The sequence below is a fragment of the Narcine bancroftii genome, chromosome 6 (assembly GCF_036971445.1).
Source record: "Narcine bancroftii isolate sNarBan1 chromosome 6, sNarBan1.hap1, whole genome shotgun sequence".
In the NCBI taxonomy this organism is placed as follows: Eukaryota; Metazoa; Chordata; class Chondrichthyes; order Torpediniformes; family Narcinidae; genus Narcine; species Narcine bancroftii.
In genome coordinates this window covers 53,266,319-53,279,020 of record NC_091474.1, presented here as the reverse complement: position 1 = coordinate 53,279,020, position 12,702 = coordinate 53,266,319, and the positions used below count along the sequence as shown (strand labels likewise).

Genomic DNA, 12,702 nt, shown 5'->3' with positions numbered 1-12,702 from the left:
ACTGAAAGCCAAAATAAAAGCATTTTGACTCCCAAACTATACATCTTAACACAGGTGAAGATGTTGTTTTGCCAGATGTGATGCAAAATATTTGTGCAAAATATTTGAAACTGCCCTTTAAGGGGCCAGTAAAGGTTAAACTATTCAAATATTTAGTAGGAAACCTTTTAAGTTGGGTCATTTCCTTTTTCTTGCTTTGAATTGCAACTGGTTCCAAAACTTTTTAAACTGTTCTCATTTGTGTTTTTTTTAGTGCTGTTGGGTTTCACATTTAGAGAACCCTACTCTGTTTACACTTGGAATTCGCTGTTAACTTGAAGCCTCGGTAGCAAAGGAGAAGAGTTTCTCACCTGCTCTGAGGAATCACCAGGACCTTGTCAGGTGGGGAGGGCGGGGTAAATACATATTGGTTTTGGTTCGCATGTTAATAGTTCATTCTTTATTTGGGTTCCTTTCAAGTTGTTTCATGAAGTAATATTTAACTTGACCCATCCTCTGACTATTGTTAGAGAACAAACCTGGAATGTTGTATTGGATCTGAATTTGAGGTACAACCTGCAGCAATTTAAATGTTTGTACCTAACAATTTTATATAAAAAATATAAATCCATGTTCCTTTAATGTAGTCTACCTAGCATGAAACCTGGATTCGGTGGACTGTACGGAAGAAATCATCACTGGTTCAATGGGCAGAAAGGCAACTCTCAGCAATGTGTCGTGGAGTGCTAAGAGGGCACAGTGAGACAAACGCACAACACTGCTGGCCATCCACTGCATCCTGACCTGTCTCCAGCCGTCTCGACTATGTCTTGTCATTGAATCCAGGTAGGCCACGGCGAGAGAGTGAGGCTGACGACCTGCACAACTCTCCCCTCACCTTAATCCAAGTCAAGCGGAAGTCATGACTTCAAACCCAACGTGACTTTGAATCCATGGTCATCTTCGACTATGAGGATGAACAACTGTGGTCTATTTTTTAGCCTCTTGTGTACTACATCCAGATTATGTATCAATGTCATTCCTTGCAGCAAGAAATGGTATTGCATTAAAAATTAGTTACCAGTGGAAAAAAAAGAAATAAGGGGATAATGCAGCTTAACATGTGGCTGAGGACATGGTACAGGAAGGAGGGCTTCAGGTTTCTTGGTCATTAGGCTCTCTTCTAGGAAGGTGGGACCTGTTCCAACGGAATGGTTTGTATCTGAACTGGAGGGGGACTAATATCCTTGCAGGAAGGTTTGCTAGTGGATTTAAACTAGATTTACAGGGGGGTGGGAACCAGAGTGCCAGAGCAGATAGAGGAGTGGAGGAGGAAAAAGATTATGTGAAAATTACATGAATTAAAGTCAATGGGTTAAATGGGGTGGAAACGTTCTAAAGAACATCTATTTCAATGCAAAGAGTATTGCAGACGAGCTGAAAGTGTGGATTGGCACATGGAATTATGACATTGTGGTAATTAGTGAAACTCAGTTGCAGGAGGGGCAGGGCTGGCAGCTCAATGTTCTGGGCTCCCGATGCTTTAGATGCGATAAAATAGAGGGATGAAAGGGGGAAGGAATGACATTGTTCGTCAGGAAAATATCACAACTGTACTCAGGCAGGAGAGACCAGAGGGCTCATCTACTAAGGATATATGGGTGGAGGTGAGGAACGGCAAAGGTATAGACAATCCTCGTGGGGTTTTATTATAGTCCACTTAATAGCGAGAAATAGAGGAGCAAATCTGTAGAGAGATAGCAGACAGCTAAAGGAAACATAAGGTTGTGATCGTAGAGGGTTTTAACTTTCCACATATTAACTGGGACTCCCATACTGTAAAAGGGCTGGATGGCTTGGTGTTTGTAAAATGTGTTCAGGAAAGTTTTCCAAATCAATATGTCATGGTACGAAATAGAGAGGGTGTAATATTGGATTTCATATTAGGGAACAAGTCAGGACAGATGACAGAAGTATGCGTAGGGGAGTATTTTGGGTCCAGTAATCATAATGTCATTAGTTTCAAGTTAATTATGGAGAAGGAAAAGTCTGGGCCTCGGGTTGAGATTCTGAATTGGAGAAAGGCTAATTCTGTGGAAATGAGAAAGGATCTATAATGCGTGGATTGGGATAAGTTGTTTTCAGGCAAGGTCGTGTGTGGTAAATGGAGAAGCTTCAAAGGTGAACTTTTGAGAGTAGAGTTTGTATGTTCCTGTCAGGATTAAAGTTAAGATTTTCAGGCATGGGGAACCTTGCTTAGTAAGGGATATTGGGGATCTGGTTTGGAAGAAGAGAGAGGTGTAAACATGTATAAGTAACACTGGGCAAATGAGATACTTAAGGAGTATAAAAACCCCAAGAAAAAAATCGAGATGGCTAAAAAAGAAGACATGATGTTGCTTTAGCAGAAAATGTGAAGGAAAATTCTAAGTGTTTCTACAAGTATATTGAGTAATGGACAAAATTGGTCAGCTTTATATGGAGTCTCAAGAGATTGGGGATATCTTTAAAAAAAATGTTTTCATCAGTATTCACTCAGGAAACGGGCACAGAGTCATGGGAAGTAAGGAAAACAAGCATGGAACCTATACAGATTAAGGAGTCTTGCTTGCAGTATTAAAGTGAATAAATGTGGATAAATTCCCAGGGCCTGACATGATATTCCTTGGACCTTGAGGGAGACTAGTGTAGAAATTGCAGGGGCTCTGGCAGGAATATTTAAAATGTGAGGTGCTGGAGGATTGGAGGGTAGCTCATGTTGTTCCGTTGTTTAAAAAAAGTAACCCTGGCTGTGAGCCTGATGAATTATTGGAAGCGCATGGAATGAGGGGAGATTTGATCAAAGTATACAAAATTACAATGGATATAGAGAGAATAAATGCAGACAGGCTTTTCCCACTGAGGTTTGGTGGGACAAGAACTAGAGGACATGGGTTAAAGGTGAAAGATGAACTACTTAAAGGGAACATTATGGAGGGCTTCTTTATGCAGAGAAGGGCTTCTTTACCTCCTCCACGTCTCCCCACATGAATTCCCCCCCCCCAACATCACCCCTCAGGACCCACTCCACCCCAATCGGTGCCTCTATAATGTGTGAGTGTAGAATGAGCTGCCTCCTGAAGTGGTGAATGCAGGCTTGATTTTGACATTTAAGAGACATTTGGATAGGTACATGGATGGGGGGGGGCTACGGTCTGGGTGCAGTCAATGAAACTAGATGTGCTGAAGGTAATACCAAACAATTAAAAAACTTTGGTTTCAATGTCATATACTGCAAGCATAGTGAGCAAGGAAGGAATACTTTAAGAGCAAGGTAGTGGTGAATGTTGTTACAACAATATTTTTAATAATAATTACTATTAATATAACATCTTAACCCCAACAATGCATAAACATACCTGTGTGTGTGTGGGTGGATGGTGGGTGTGTAGGTGTGGATGTGGGTGTATGTGTGTGTGTGTGTGTGTGTGTATTACCCAAACCATTACACCTTAGGAACAATTCTGGAAAGTCAATTCCCAAAGCTCAGTCTTGTGTTGAAACTCAGAACTTTTAAACTAGTGTTCAGAAGTAATTATGAAGTAGGTGAGATGCAGCGTGATCATCCTGCTCAAACTCACAAATCCTTGTCGAGTTGCTTACAGAGATATGTTCTTTCATATGAATGATTGTCACACCTCCCCTCTTCCTTGCCTAGGGGAAATGAAATGTGACTTCCATGATGCTTCCAAAAACCCAGGCAGGGGTCAGATGAAATGACCATAAGAATAGACATAATCCAAATGCAAGAATGATCTTGTTTTTTTTTACCCAGATACGGGTCAATCAAAAAGGACTATTACAATGGTCACAGGAGATCACTATTTTCACTGACAAGTAGAAACAGTAGAAGTGTCCATCTCACACAAAGTTACTTCATTTCTGTCTCTTGCATCTCTGGTCACTTATTAATCAAATGTCTCAATACTAAAAATCCCATCTGGTCTTTCTTTCTGAAAAAACCATTTTTCTTTTGTCCTTCCAAGCCATTAACTTTGTTTATGGTTCCTACTTAACGGTGCCTTCTGTCTGGCCACAGCCTGTGGATTGTTTTGCTGTGAAAAGGCTTTGTTATGTAAATTTTTCACCCTGTGTTAACCCTTAAAGTGTGGTTACTAAATAAAATGTGAGCTTATAACAATGTGTAGAGTGCAGAGCCATGAGACCAGGACTCAATCCTGGCCTTATTTCATGTCTCTGTGGAGTTTGCAAGCTCTTCCTTGTGACTGTGTGGGTCTCTGGGTGTTTGACTTCTTCCCACATCCTATGAACCTGCTGGTTGGGAGTTTACTGGCATGGCCAAGAATCAAAAAGAAGTTGATCGGAACATGGAAGGGGGTGGTGAAGGGGGGGGGGGGGTGGGATAAATGGTGTGCAGGGAAATGAGGAGGAATGGGGCTGATGGGATTGCTCTCTTGGAAGTTAGCATGAGGGTGAAGTTTATACTCAGAGGGCGGTGGGTGCATAGAATGGGCTGCCAGAGGAGGTGTTTGTGGCAGGTAGAATTTACAAGAAAACTGTTAGATAGATACATGGTCAGGATAGATTTAGAGCAGCCATTCTCATCCTTTTCTTTGGCTACGGCCTCTTTGGGACTGAGCACCAAGTTATGGGCCTCCTTCCCTGTGAGGCGGTCACATTTAGTTGGTTTCTTCTGTACTTCTCCCTTCCTGACTCCATGAAAAGCATTTTTTAAAATTATGATTTTCAGTCTATGACCCCTTAAATCCCCCCCCTCCCTCCTTAAAAGTGCTGTGGCCTCCAGGACATCTGTAGGGTCCTGTCGAGAGTGTCTGGTTTCAAGGGACTGGGCCAAAAGCAAGCAACCAGTGTTGGATGGGAGATTTTGGTCAGCATGGGCAAGTTGGGCCAAAGGGCCTTTTTCCGTACTATGGGATTCAATAACTGTGAGAAGCTGATGGCCTGCCATATAACAGGTGTAATTGTTATGAATATCGTGCTGTTTACTCTCAGACTGAGGAGCCAGGTGGGGTCATGCAATAAACATGTGGGGATGCATGCACAGAGAAATGGCAACGACGCAGGTAAACCTTTCAAAGCTGTGAGCAACCTGGACAAATGACCGTGATGACATAGTTCGAGCTTTCTTTTCTCCCATCTGCTGTTTTTTTTCTCCTCTGTTTTGTTTACAAGGCTGGATCAGGCCAAACAATGGAACTCAGAGCAGAGTGCAGAGATGTAACTCTTAATGTCAGAACGAGCTGTGCAAAGGTCCCACCTCATTACAGGGCCTGGCAACTTGACCCTGATTTGAAGCTGTCATAACATAACATAACATAACAATTACAGCACGGAAACAGGCCATTAGGCCCTTCTAGTCCGCACCGAACCAAACACTCCTCTCTAGTCCCACCTACCTGCACAATGACCATAACCCTCCACCTTCTTCTCATCCATATACCTGTCCAGCTTTTTCTTAAATAATAAAATTGACTCTGCCGCCACTATTTCTCCCGGAAGCTCATTCCACACCGCTACCACTCTCTGAGTAAAGAAGTTCCCCCTCATGTTACCTCTAAACCTCTGCCCCTTAACTCTTAACTCATGTCCTCTTGTTTCAATCTCTCCTACTCTTAACGGAAATAGTCTATCCACATCCACTCTGTCTATCCCTTTCATAATCTTAAATACCTCTATCAAATCCCCTCTCAACCTTCTACGCTCCAAAGAATAAAGACCTAATCTGCCCAATCTCTCCCTGTACTCTAGATGCTTAAACCCAGGTAACATTCTGGTAAATCTTCTCTGCACTCTCTCCACTCTGTTTATATCCTTCCTATAATTAGGCGACCAGAACTGCACACAGAACTCTAAATTAGGCCGCACCAACGCCTTATACAATCTCAACATCACTTCCCAACTCCTATAGTCCATGCAATGATTGATAAAGGCCAGCATACTAAAAGCCTTCTTCACCACCCTATTCACATGAGTTTCTACCTTCAGGGAACGATGTACCGTTACTCCTAAATCCTTCTGCTCTTCTGTATTCATCAATGATCTCCCATTTACTACGTATGTCCTGTTCTGATTCTTCTTACCAAAATGAAGCACCTCACACTTATCAGCATTAAATTTCATCTGCCATTTTTCAGCCCACTTTTCTAAGCAGCCCAAATCCCTCTGCAACCCTTGAAAACCTTCTTCATTATCCACTATTCCACCTATCTTAGTATCGTCTGCATATTTACTAATCCAATTCACCACCCCATCATCTAGATCATTAATGTATATAACGAACAACAATGGGCCCAATACAGATCCCTGAGGCACACCACTGGTCACCGGCCTCCAACCTGACAGACAATTTTCCACTACCACTCTCTGGCCTCTCCCTTTCAGCCAATGTTCAATCCATTTGACTATCTCAAAATTTATACCTAAAGACTGCACCTTCCTAACTAACCTTCCATGTGGTACCTTATCGAAGGCCTTACTGAAGTCCATATAGACAACATCCACCGCGCTACCCTCATCCACATTCCTAGTCACCTCTTCAAAAAATTCAATCAGATTGGTCAAACAGGACCTTCCGCCCACAAATCCGTGTTGAGTGCTCCTGATCAGACCCTGTCTATCCAGATATTTATAAGTACTATCTCTAAGAACTTTCTCCATTAATTTACCTACCACAGACGTCAAACTTACAGGCCGATAATTGCCAGGCTTCCTCCTTGAACGCTTTTTAAATAACGGAACCACATGCGCAATACGCCAATCCTCTGGCACTATCCCCATCTCTAATGACATTTGGAAAATTACCATCAGAACCTCTGCTATTTCCTCCTTTACTTCTCTCAATGTCCTGGGGAAGATCCCGTCTGGTCCCGGAGACTTATCCACCTTTATATTCCTCAAAAGCCCTAACACTACATCTTTTGTAATCACTATATTCTCCATATTTACCCAATTTGCTTTTTTTTATCTCACATATCCCAATATCCTTCTCCTTGGTGAATACCGAAGAAAAGAAACAGTTCAATATCTCCCCCATTTCTCTAGGCTCCACACACAGTTTTCCGCTCTGATTCTCTAAGGGACCAATTTTATCTCTCGCTTTCCTTTTACCATTAACATATTTGTAGAACCCTTTTGGATTAATTTTCACCCTGTTTGCTATAGTCTCCTCGTACCTTCTTTTAGCTTTCCTAATTTCTCTCTTAAGATTCCTCTTACATTCAATGTATTTTTCAAACATCTCCTTAATTCCATGCTTCTTATATCTAATGTACGCCTCCCTTTTTCTTCGAACCAAGTTTCCAATATTCCTTGAAAACCACGGCTCTCTCAAACCTTTTGCCCCTCCTTTTAACCTAACAGGAACATAAAGCTTTTGCACTCTCAACATCTGATCTTTAAAAGACTTCCATCTCTCTACTACATCCTGCCTATAAAACAAATTGTCCCAATGCACACCCTGTAAGTCCTTTCGCATCTCCTCAAATCTAGCTTTTCCCCAATCAAAAACCTCAAGCTTTGGCCCTGACTTATCTCTTTTCATAATGACATTGAAGCTGATGGCATTATGATCACTGGACCCGAAGTGCTCGCCAACACTAACCTCCGTCACTTGACCCATCCCATTTGCCAACAGTAGATCTAACACTGCTCCTTCTCTAGTCGGCACCTCTACATATTGTTGTAAAAAACTATCTTGCACACATTTCACAAACTCTAACCCATCCAGCCCTTTCACAGAATGTGTTTCCCAATCTATATGTGGAAAATTAAAATCTCCCATAATTACAACCCTGTGCTTATCACAAATATCCACTATCTCCCTACAGATTTGCTCCTCTAGGTCTCGGCCCCCTCCGGGTGGTCTATAATACACCCCTACAAGTGTAACCTCTCCTTTCCCACTCCTCAGTTCCACCCAAATAGCCTCCGTGGACGAGCCCTCTAATCTATCCTGCCTAAGCACCGCTGTAATATTCTCCCTGACAAGCAATGCAACACCACCTCCTCTTGCCCCTCCGACTCTATCACACCTAAAGCAACGAAACCCAGGGATATTTTCAGCTGCCAATCACATCCCTCCTGCAACCATGTCTCACTAATCGCTACCACATCATACTTCCAAGTATCAATCCACACCTTCAGCTCATCCACCTTTTTTACAATACTCCTGGCATTAAAATATATGAATTTCAGAGATTTCCCAATTCTTAATCCCTGTTTTCCCTCATCTTTAATAACAACATTATTTCCTTTTCCTGCCAATAGCCCTTCATCTTCTTCCAGAGCATTTCCTTTCTCTTTCACCTGCCCATCCATATTCAAATACTTACTACAAACTTTCTTTGTTTGCATTCTAACCTTCTCCTTACTGCTCTGTACTATTTTGCTCCCTCCCCCCCAACCATTCTAGTTTAAAGGATCCTGAGTAGCCCTAGCAAATACCCCTGCCAGGATTCTGGTCCCCCTGGGATTTAAGTGTAACCCGTCCTTACTGTACAGGTCACATCTTCCCCAAAAAAGGTCCCAGTTATCCAGAAACTTGAAACCCTGCCCCTTACTCCACCCCTTCAGCCACGTGTTAATCCTCCACCTCATTCTATTTCTATTCTCACTGTCACGTGGCACAGGGAGTAATCCAGAGATTACCCCCTTTGCGGTCCTTATTTTTAACTCCCTACCTAACTGCCTGTACTCACTTTTTAGGACCTCTTCTCTATTCCTCCCTATGTCATTGGTACCTACATGTACCACGACCTCTGGCTCCTGTCCTTCCCACTTTAGGATATCTGGGACACGAGCAGCAACATCCCGGACCCTGGCACCAGGGAGGCAAACCACCATCCGGTTCTCCTTGCTGCGTCCACAGAATCCTCTATCTGTACTCTTAACTATGGAGTCCCCTACCACTATTGCCCTCCTCTTCCTTTCCCTACCTTTCTGAGCTACAGGGGCTGACCCCGTGCCAGAGGCACAGCCGCTGCTGCTCCCCCCAACTTTGATGTCCTCCTCAACAGTACTCAAAGAGGCGTACTTATTGCTGAGGGTTACAGTCATAGGGCTCCTCTCTGGCACCTTACGTTTTTCTGTCCCTCTCCTAACTGTTACCCACCTTTCCTCCTCCCGTGGCCCTGGCGTGACCACCTGGCTGTAACTCCTGTCTATGACTTCCTCTGTTTCCCTAACCAATCTGGCCTTTTTGATACGGCTGGTTAGTCCCCCACACAAGAAGGAAGATTTTATTTTAAATTCACCTCTTCAGTAAATCCCAGAGATTTTCTTGCATGAACAGTAGTGTTGTGGATAGAGCCACCACCCCACAGCTCCTGTGACACCAGTTCTGTGACACCCTTTTTGACACAGGTGGTTAGTCCCCCACATAAAAAGGAAGATTTTATTTTAAATTCACCTCTTCAGTAAATCCCAGAGATTTTCTTGCACGAACAGTAGTGTTGTGGATAGAGCCACCTCCCCACAGCTCCTGTGACACCAGTTCGATTCTGACCCCCATGCTGTCCATGTGGAGTTTTTACATTCTCCCTGTGATGTTATGTGTTCCTCCGGTGCTCCACTTTCCTCCCACCTTCTAAACCATGTGGGATTGGTAAATGACTTGGGAGTAATTGGGCGGCAGGAGTTTGACAGGCCAGAAGGGCATTGTGTATCATTAAACATTTTTAAAAATTCTCCCCACTTAGGACCTCCACACCCTTGTCTCCCCACAGGACACCTCCCCCATGTGTCCCCACAGGAACCCCTCACCATCCACATCTCCCAACAGGATCCCATCCACGTCTCACCAGAGGAACCCCCCCCACCCCCAAATCTCCCCACAGGATCACCTCCTCCACGTCTCCCCACATGAACCCCCCCCCCACATCTCCCCTCAGAATCCACTCCACCCCAATGAGTGCCTCCATAACATGCTGCTGGGATGGAGAGGATGGGAACTGGCAACTCAAAATGGGCCACCTGTGGACCCTCAGCTGCAGTAGAAATGTGGACCAGTGCTCTCCTGGTCTTGCATGTCCTTGACCCTGTCATGACCATCAGGTCGGGGACTGGCCCGGTTCCATGAGGATGCAGAAGGGGCATGATTGAAGAACACAGGACACACCTGGAACATGGGGAATTAAGCTGCCTTACACAGAGTCCAACCATTGCTCCAGATTGAGTCATCCAGTCATACGTTGCAGGTGAAGAAGGGTAGGAGGACACTAGTGGGACACAGATCCTGAAGCAAATGCTCATCAGCGGGAGGGCCAAGTAAGTGACCCATTTTTTTGCTTCCTCCTGTACCTCTCAGACACAGAACCCAGGCTCCAGAAATTCTACTTAACTCAGCATGACACCATGAAGCAGCTGAGAGCACTACATGTCAGAGCAGACATCAAACATCATCCCACAAGTAAAGACACATCAAAATGCTGGAGGAACTCAGCTGGTCTTTTCAGTGTCCATAGGAAACAAATATATGTTGCCGACATTTTGGGCCTGAGCCCTTCTTCAAGGAATAAGCCAGAAGCAGGAAATCTCAGCAAGTCTCAGAATTCAGACAGTGCCAGCTGGGGGAGGAATCCAGACCAACAAAAGATGTTAATTGAATACGATAAGGAATATCATGTTTGTGCAAAAGGAGATGGAATGCAGAGATAGAGCTGGGGAAAGACGGTGGGGGGGTTAATGAAAGCCAGAGAAATCAATATAAATGCTATCCAGTTGGAGGATGCCCAGTCGGAAGATGATTATTCCTAAATCTATTTTTCTGTTCACTAGATTCAGTTATTTCTACTTGCATATGGCAGGGGAAGAAACCACGTATAAACAAAGCCCATCTTCAAGGAATGGGGGATTATCGCTTTCAGATTTTTGATTTTATTATTAGGTGATTAACATACATAATTTAATTTTATTATTACATTTGGATATTTGGATAAGCCCCTTCTGAGTAGAAATGAAACTGCAATTCTCCAACAAAACTTCTATGTTGATAATTTTAGGATCTTTTTTACCATTTTCATTCTCTACATTGACACATAATTTGTTAATGTGAAAAAGGTTGAAAATATGGGCTCAATTTAGGAAATTCATTGGGTTCAATAATTTTTTTCCTTGGCTAGTCCTATTATAGATAACCACCTTTATCAGTCGTCCAAGTTGGATGCAGGTTTCAAGGAATGGCATAGATTAGGCATCCAAAGTTCTAACAATCTCTTTATTCGGGATAATTTTGCCTCTTATCAGACACTCTTTTTTAGATATTTACAAAGTAGACATTTTGTTGACTCCAAGCTTTCTGATTTACCACGAATCTCAAATGCTAATATACTTGATCTGTTTTTTTTAATTTATGGTTTTATTTTCATAGTGGATTACATGATGTATTTATAATAATTTATTGGATTTAAATTCAGTTCCCATGGCTGGGATCAAGAGCGATTGGGAACGAGATTTGAACATAACATTTTACTCTACTCTCAGCTTGGTTAATGATTCCTCATTTTGTGCAAGACGCTCCTTATTACAATTTTAGGTGGTGAGCCCATGTCCAAACTTAAATTATCCTGTTTTTATGCATTATCCATTATGTGAGAAATGTAACATTTTTTAAGCTTCTCTGGTCCATATGTTTCGGGAGGCCCAAATTCAGAGAAATTCTGGAAAAACATTTTCCAAACTTTATCAACAATTCTTAAGATTAATTTGGAACCTTGTCCATTAATTGCTTTGTTGGGTTTTTTGCGTGACCAAGATAAACGAATGTTGGTATCTCAGGAGAAAGTTTTGGCTTTTACCATGTTGATAGCCTGTCGAGCAATCTTACTGAAATGGAAAGATGATTCATCCCCTACTCATTCTTCTTTGGCTTGGCTTCGCGGACGAAGATTTATGGAGGGGTAATACAGTGGTTATATGACGTAATGTCCTGGTTAACTTCAGAGTAAATTAGATACAATATTAAAGATAGAAAGTTTCAATTTATGAAATTGTAAGGCCCATTCTTAGAATTTTATTATAAAGGGAAGAATTAAGAATTATCATGTGCTCTGGAGATTCACTGTTCAACATCTGGGGGGCACATTTTATTTTATTTATTATATAAGATAACCTGAATTAGATTGATTTTTAGTTTTCCTTTTTTTAAACTTTTTTGGCTTAACTCAGCAAGTAGATTTAACATGACATTACAGATCAATTCAAATTATTGTTTCTTATGTTTATTAAGGAATTCTCGACTTAGTTCCATCTATTTTTAAAAATTGTTTGGGTGCTTTCTTTTCTAAAACCCTGTCTATAAGCTTATATGTAAAACTCAATAAAAATATTTTAAAAAAGAAAGGAAGATGAGGTAATCTTTCTTCAATTTATGGATGATCTCTTGAGACCATGGACAGACGTGTCAGCAAGGGAATGGGATGGAGAATTGAAATGCGTGGCCACTGAGAGATCCACACTACTATGGTTGACAGAGCCAAGGTACTCAACAAAGCCATCTCCCAGTCTGCGTCCAGTCTCTCTGATGGAGAGACCACAGCGGGAGCACTGAATGCAGTGGATGACCCCTGCAGATTCACAAGTGAAATGTTGTTTCACATGGAAGGATTGTTTGGAGGCTGAATGATGCTGAGGGAGGAGGTGTGGGTGTAAGTGGAGCATCTCCTATGGTCACAGGGGTAGGTCCCAAGGAGATGAAGGAGTTGACAA

The 12,702-nt window shown here is 42.5% G+C and overlaps 1 long non-coding RNA gene across 1 annotated transcript; it reads left to right on the top strand.

Annotated features, from left to right (window-relative positions):
• Window positions 1-302: 302 nt before the first annotated feature.
• LOC138737514 (uncharacterized) lies at window positions 303-10,815 on the top strand. Its single transcript, XR_011340993.1, has 3 exons — window positions 303-381; window positions 627-825; window positions 10,774-10,815. It is a non-coding gene; the product is annotated as an uncharacterized lncRNA (long non-coding RNA).
• Window positions 10,816-12,702: the final 1,887 nt, after the last annotated feature.